Raw genomic sequence first — 7,790 nt, 5'->3', positions numbered from 1 at the left:
GTTCGAAATCAAGCCATCCATGATACACATGCTTCAAGCTGTTGTTCATTTCGGTGGATACCACAATGAAGACCCCAATGCTCATATTCAGGATTTTTTTGAAATGTGTAACACTTTCAGAAAAAATAGGGGGGTAACCGATGATGTTATAAGGTTAAAGTTGTTTCCTTTCTCTCTAAAGGATAAAGCAAGAATTTGGTTGAAGAACCTTCAACCCGGATCAATAACTACTTGGCATGAGATGGCTAGTTCGTTCTTGATGAAGTATTTCCCACCAAGGCAAGCTATCAAGTTGAGAAATGAGGTTTCTCGTTTTATGCAAGAAGAAGATGAGTCGTTAGCCGAGGCTTGGGAACGTTACAAGGAGCTCTTGAGAAGGGTACCAAACCATGGCATTCCCATGTGGAGGCAAGTTCAGAATTTCTACAATGGAGTCACCAATACCTATAAAATTCAAATTGAGTCCATTGCAAATGGTAGCCCGGAAGATCTTGAACCACAAGCTCTATATGATCTCTTTGAAAGGGTGGTCAATACAAGTTACAATTGGCACTCGGTGAGGAGTGATGGGAAGAAGATTTCAGATTCTGATGTTGTTTCAAAGCTGACAACTCAGATGGAACAGCTTGCTAGGCAAATCAGCAAGATGAATATGTCTCCCATTCATAGTGAACCTTCATTTTCTGATGAATGTGACTTTTGTGGTGGTCCCCATTTAAATATCAACTACCCAAGAGTTAAACCAAGCAAAGCCAACCAAGAACAATGTCATTATGTTGGGTACAATCAAAGAAATCCACCCAATCCGTACTCAAACACATATAATTCTGGTTTCGAGAATCATCCCAACTTTAGGTGGACCCAACAGCAACTTCAGCAAGAACAACCTAGGTACCAGCAGGAACAAAGAGGTCAATACCAACAACAACCTCAGCAACAGTACAAACAGCTTGTTCAGGCTAAAGAAGAGGTTGATCCAGATTTGAAAACCATGGTGATACAGTTCATGAAGCAAACTCAGGCTTCCATCAAGAATCTGGAGACTCAAATGCATCAATTGGCATATTCATGCTCATCCAAGGGAAAGGGTGTCATTCCAAGCAATACCGAGCCTAATCCTAATGGAGATGTCATGGCTATCACATTGAGGTCTGGTAAAGAAATCTCTTCCCCCATTAAAACTAAAAAAGTTGTTGATGTTGCAGGTACCTCAAAAGAAGCTGAAACTGTTAAGGAACAAACTGTTCCAGAGGCCACCAGGCATGTTGCTAAAGAACATGAGCCTATTCAAGTTCAGGAGGAACCTGGGGAGAAGTATATTCCACCTCCTCCCTATGTACCACCTGTTCCTTATCCAGCAAGGCTTGTGAATCAAAAGTTGAAAGAGCAAAACTCCAAAATCCTTGATACATTGAGAAAGTTACACATCAACATTCCATTTGTGGAAGCTCTGGCTCAGATGCCAAAGTATGCCAAGTTCTTGAAGGATATTCTGTCCAACAAGAAAAAGCTTGAGAACATCTCTATGATCCAACTGAATCGAGACTGTTCCTTAATACTGTAGAACAAGCAACAGCTTCCTAAAAAGCTCAAAGATCCAGGGAGTTTCTCAATCCCTTGTTCCATTGGTAAATTGAATATTGAAAATTGAAAATGCATTGTGTGACCTTGGAGCTAGTATCAATCTCATGCCGTATTCTGTTTATGCTAAGCTAGGCTTGGGAGAACCTCAACCTACTAGGATGTCGATTCAATTAGCAGATAGATCTGTATGTTATCCTAGGGGAATTGTGGAGGATGTGCTAGTTAAAATAGGGAAATTCATATTACCCGTAGACTTTATTATCATAGACATAGATGAGGATTTGTATGTGCCCATCATTTTAGGGAGACCATTTTTAGCTACGGGTAGGGCCTTGATAGATGTTGAAAAGGGACAATTGTTTTTAAGGATAAATGGTGAAGAAATAATTTTTAGGATGAATGAGGCCATGAGGCGTGCTAACTCAAGTGATGATACATGCTATTTTTTGGATGCATGCCAGACCTCGTCTGTTTTGCAGGACTATCACCAAGACACTTTGGAAACACTGCTGGGGGAAGAAGTGAATATCTGTGAAGGAACAGGCTGTTCCCTAGAAACAGCAACAAAACCACCACTTCCACCAAACACAATTGGGCCCTCACACAAAGAACCACCTGATATACCCACCCCCAAAAGGTGGCATGATAAAAAGAGTCAAGGGAAGGAATTCCATGAAGGGCAGAAAGTGCTCTTGTATAATTCCAGGTTGAGACTGTTCCCCGGAAAATTGAAGTGCATATGGTCTGGACCTTACATTGTGAACAAGGTGTTCCTTCATGGGGCTGTAGAAATTGTTAAACCAGGAAATGAATCTTTCAAAATTAACGGCCAGAGGTTGAAACCCTACCTTGAACATGAGGTCCCAGGAGTAGTTGAGACCGTCCACTTCCAGGATCCACCATGATTCAAAGAGAACAGTGTGTTCGCTGCAAACACCAATTACAGCAAACTAATTAGGTAACCCCCAATTTATCTATCCCTTAGTTAGATTTGTGTTAAATTTCTTTTTAATTTTGTTATTTTTATGCACTAACATGACTAATGTTGAATTTTGTGGTCCTTCCTAAATTTTGTTGGCAAAGGTTTTAAACTTTCATTTCCTAAAATTAGGTTTGAGTTTGAACTTTTACCAAATTAATTTGGGGGTGTTTGATGTCTTCCTCTTACGGTAACGAATCTAACCCTACTTCTAATTTCCTGCTTACTGCATGCTTGTTGATAATCTGCAATTTCCACTCTCACGGCATTTACGTTTAACATTGAGGACAATGTTATATTTTAATTTGGGGGTGGGGAAAAGAAAATGAATATCTTGACATATTTGTTGTGAGAATATGATAAAAGCCCTAAAATTTTGATGAAAACTGTGATTGAAAGGTGATATTAGCTTGTGCGAATTTGAGGAAACTCAAAATTAGACACTTGCTTGATATGGTTGTTATTGTGTCATTCGAACCCCAAATGTTGTGTCATTCCCTTTCTTTTTTCTATCTTGTAAATGTCAGTACATGTTCGTAGTTTTTCTTAATTCCTCGTACTTTGTGTTAAATGTCTAAAAATTATGTGTTGTTCTCTGTTTCTGAACAGCATGTTCTGTTTCTAGTTTTTTTTTTCTCTGTTTTCCCTTTCTTTCTGTATATAGCAGCAGAATAATATATATATTAAAGAAAAAAAAGACTTTCAATTGCCAATCAATGATTGCATGCTTGCACCTCAAATTTAGTGTGTGGTGAACCCAGTGATAATTCAATTTTCAAAAGATAGAAGTTCTGAAAAAAAATTAGGTTTTAATTCAAAATTCAATTAGAGGACCTTAAGCCCTAGTGCATGTAAAAGCCCTAAATTGTGAGAACTTGAGCCTACATTAGCATGTAAATGCATTGATTCTTTGTGAGTGGGCTAGTACATATTGTCTTTAGGTAGGTTTTGCTTTGGTTGCCTAGTCAAAATGGTAAAATTTTGGAAGAACATAGGATGAAAAAGGCATTTAGATCCCAAATTCACTCCGCAAAAAGCTTACCCGTGCATTGCACTCACACTTTTAGGATAACCAACTTGTGCCTTAGCCTATTCTTTCTTAAACACTACTTAAAGGAACCAATTCCCTTCACTTTAATCCTAAAACGCCTTGAATTTGTCTCATGCCTCAAAACAAGCTGCTCTAGTTAAAGAAAAATACATTTTTGAGAAAATCTAAGTGTTTAAAGATAAAATTGTTGAAATGATGACATTTGAGGGATGATGATGGAGTGAGGACCACTTTCTGAATAAGGTTAAAAGAAAAAAAAATATCCCAAATAGGAATTTTAGAAGATAACAAAAATATCTTTGAATAAAGTCTTTTCATTTTCAGGACACATGTTCATATCTTGAGCCTGAAATGAAATGTTCGGATGGTTGTCTTTTGGGTGTTTGAAGAATAGTTTGGCCAATATTGTGAAACAGGCTGTGTAGAGTGATTAGGTTGAGGCAGAATTGCTCAGTGTTGAGAACTGAGTATAGTTGAATTGCATTGCATGTAGACAGAATTCTTACACTTAAATAGCCATTCACTTCCATACCTTAGCCTTAGCCTAAAATTACAACCTATATTTAAGACCTTTTGACTATGTTTGGAGAATTTTTAATCCGTGGAGATAGGCCCAATAAGCAAAATCATAGCCTATTGATGTGCGTACTGAGCTGAGGAGTGAAGTTCCATTCCCTTCCTTGTGGCAACAAAGGCCATTTGAGAGTGAGTGAAAATTCCTTCCTTAGTGAGGCACTTTGGGGCATACAGGTTGTTTGATTGAATTTTGAAGTTCAACCTTAAGCTTTGATGAATTTCTTGAATTGGAATGCATGTTTTAGATCTGGTCTAACCACATTTTTATCAAGCTCTTGTGTGCTAATCAAAGGTTGAGTTAGTTGAAAGATTGAATAAAGTTCTGCTGCTGTTGCTTTTTCTTTTTATTTGTCTATTATCTCTTTTGTTCCAGTTCTTGTTCTTATGTTTTCTCCATTGCCTTGTTTCTATGACATTCCTTTTTGTTTTTATTTTCTTTGCTTTCCCCTTTTTGTTGTTCTTTTCTCTATTTTTCTGTTGTGTTTGCTTGAGGACAAGCAAAAGTTCAATTTGGGGGTATTTGATGGGTTCATAATTGACCCTAATAACCATATTTTATTTCACTAAAAACGAGCTTATGGGCTGTTAATTGTTATCAATTTAGGACTAAAGAACCCTTATTGCAGATTTTGTGAAGAAAAATAGAAACTGCTGTTAAACAGCCCGTTGCAGGAAAAAGTAAAGGAAAATCTATGGACCAAAGGGCAATAGCGTGTAAAGAGATGGAAGACAGCCAAGCAAAGAGGTGGGACCAGTGGAGATCTAGCTTGTTGAAGAAGATTTGGGCCTTGAAGTGTTCAAGTGGCCATAATCTGTCAGAACGGTCTGCTTTAGTGTACTTTAGTGTACTTTCTAGTATATTTTATGTTTCTTCCCTCCTAGTTAAATAGACTACTGTGAAAGGAGAGGGGGATGACTTTTTGGAGAGCGGAAACTTCATCTTCCATGAGAGTTCTCTTTAATTTGAGACCTAACTCCATTAATGGGGAGTCATTGCAATTTCTGTGGTTGTTCACTCATCATTATGAGTGAGTAGTCAACCGAACTGGTTAGGCCAGCAAGGGCTGGTTATGTAAGTCTTCTATTTTCCTTTTTATGAATGAATGATGATATATGATGTTGTGTTTGATAAAGCTTTTACTCCATTGCTATATGAATGTATCTTAGTGTTAGATGAATGATAGGGAACTGCTTTCATCTTCACGGAACTTTTTATCAAACGTCCAACCCCGAAGCAGGAATGTTAGGAGGTTGTATCAGGGGTTTTCTTTATTGAAATGTTGTTTCGATCGTATTGCAAGAAAGAACCAACCTTAGGGACGCTTACGGTTGTAGTAAGTCTTAGAATCTTAAGAACACACGAGAGTTGACTTAAGTGAGCATTAAAGCAGAAACCTTGACTTCACTTTATGTCATTCATGAATAAATATGATGTTTAGAGGCTGAACGTAACATGTTCCGTCATGGCTTAACCTGTTCTCTATTTTATTTATAACAAACACATTTTCTTAAACTGAATCTTTATCATTAGTAGTTCTATTTCACCATATCAAATCATTTCTCAACTAAAGAAAATCACACACCACGAACACCCTATTCTGCAAGGTTTTTCTAGTAAAATTTGGTCATCAATCCCTGAGGAGACGATACTCTACTTATCATTTTATTACTTGTATCTAGTGCACTTGCTAGAGTCTGTTTAGAGGACAACATCATCATGTAACCATCAGCATAAATATAGGAATGAATATCCAATGAATTCAAGATTCCTTCTCATTGGTCCATGTGGTAAGGGCGGTTATATTCTTGTTGTGACACGGCTATTGGTCCACGTGTCTGGTATGATTATTTGCCTATTATCAAATCCCCCTCCTTCAGCTTCGTTAAGATCATAGTTCAGAGGACCGAATCTTGACCTATTTTTGTGTGCAGGATGTTGCAACATTCGTTGAAAATGAGAGTATCCTTTTACGCTGACGTCTAATTTCTTCACTAGGTAATTGAGAAAAAAAGAAAATGTACTGAGACGTAACGTTAGGTGACATGGCAAGTGATCCTTTGTAGGCGCTTTTTCAAATAAAAAGTTGCCCTTCCACTAGGAAGTAGCTATGCGTCAAGAAGCATGTTGCATTTTTGAAAGGCAATAAAGTGAAAGGGTTTTGAGAGGTTTTTTAGTAGACCGGATGTAATGATGTCCTCTAAAGCCACACCTTTTTTCTAGGTGTAAAGGTCTATAAAAGGGGAGGAATTTGTTTATCTAGTCTTTCTGCGCTCTTGACTTCTCTGCTTTCTCCAAATTCTCATATCTTCTTTATAGTTCTTTAAATAGTAAGTGTTATTCTCCTTTCTCCTTTTCCATTTTTTTGTTGTATGGGATTTTTGATCGAAAAGAGTTCTCACAAAACCCAAACATATAAGCCTGACAATAATCAATCTTCTAGCGATTCTAAGGTGATGGCTCCTAAAAAACTCTCACTGGCCCAAAAAATCATACCAAGCATTTGAATCCTCAAGCCTTGGATCAATCCTTTATTTTGACCGTTGCAAAACTACTAGCTTTGGCAGATATGTACCCAAAGCTCTAGCAAATAGAGGTCCATTTATTTTCTAAAAATCATCGCGTCGGCTCTAGACTGGATGGGCACCTAGGACTCTTCATCCTGTTAATGGAGTGGGTATAAGGTTTCCACTCACACACGAAATTGTGGGCATCCTCTAGGAGTTCAACCTAACTCCCATCCAGATATCATCTAATACATGGTTGTGTTGGTCCCGTGTGATTAGTTCCAGGGGGGTTAGGAACTAATATAACTTTTTCCTTTTTAATTACGCTGACTTAATATAATTCTTTGAGTTTTACAACTCAGCTTTGGTCAGCACGGCCGAGTGAGGCGTAAGACAGTTTTAGTCAGATACTCACTAGAGCTGTTTTACTTGCGAGTTGGGAAATGACACTTTTGTGGTCAGCTTCCAACTCAGCACTCTGATTTACTTAGTGTCAGCTTAAACAATTTATATACTGAGTAAATATAACAAGCAACACATACAGATATATATTGAGAGAGAGTTAGAAATTACTCAGCACGACTTATCCTGGTTCGGCCTCTCCGCCTACGTCCAGTCCCCAGAATCCCTCCGGGCTTTTTAAATCCAATACTGAGCTCTTTAAAGGTAGAGCACAAACCGTTTACAAGGCAGTTGAATATGCAAGAGTACCGTCCTCTATTCGTCTACTCAACTCCTACTAAGTGCTATAACCGAACACCTAGATTTCTCTACCACTGAGTACTTAAAACCGAGTACTGAGCACAACTCATCTCAATTTTATAATTGATACAAACTTGTTCTTTTTCAGACAAATAACACTTTAGATGATTACAAAAATCACTCTAGCTTTTACACATAAATGAGAATTTGGTGTAAGATCTTTTTCTTGTTTTTGGTGTGCTTTTGTATGTATGCTTTTTCTCTTGTATTTCGGCAAAGGATCCAAGAAGTGTACTTGTCCTTTTATAGTTGAGGTCTGAAGCAGAAATGATTTGAATCCGGAATTATCCGTTGGATTCAAACGGCTTTTTCTTTGCGACATGCTCTGGTCAG

At 37.9% G+C, this 7,790-nt stretch overlaps 1 non-coding gene across 1 annotated transcript; it reads right to left on the bottom strand.

Annotated features, from left to right (window-relative positions):
• Nucleotides 1-289: 289 nt before the first annotated feature.
• On the bottom strand, nucleotides 290-396 carry LOC136231666 (small nucleolar RNA R71). Its single transcript, XR_010690036.1, has one exon. It is a non-coding gene; the product is annotated as a small nucleolar RNA R71 (small nucleolar RNA).
• Between the last annotated feature and the right edge of the window lie 7,394 nt (nucleotides 397-7,790).

Source organism: Euphorbia lathyris, chromosome 5 (genome assembly GCF_963576675.1).
Source record: "Euphorbia lathyris chromosome 5, ddEupLath1.1, whole genome shotgun sequence".
Lineage (NCBI taxonomy): Eukaryota > Viridiplantae > Streptophyta > Magnoliopsida > Malpighiales > Euphorbiaceae > Euphorbia > Euphorbia lathyris.
Note: the sequence above shows the minus strand (reverse complement) of the source record. Positions and strands in the feature narration are given on the sequence as shown.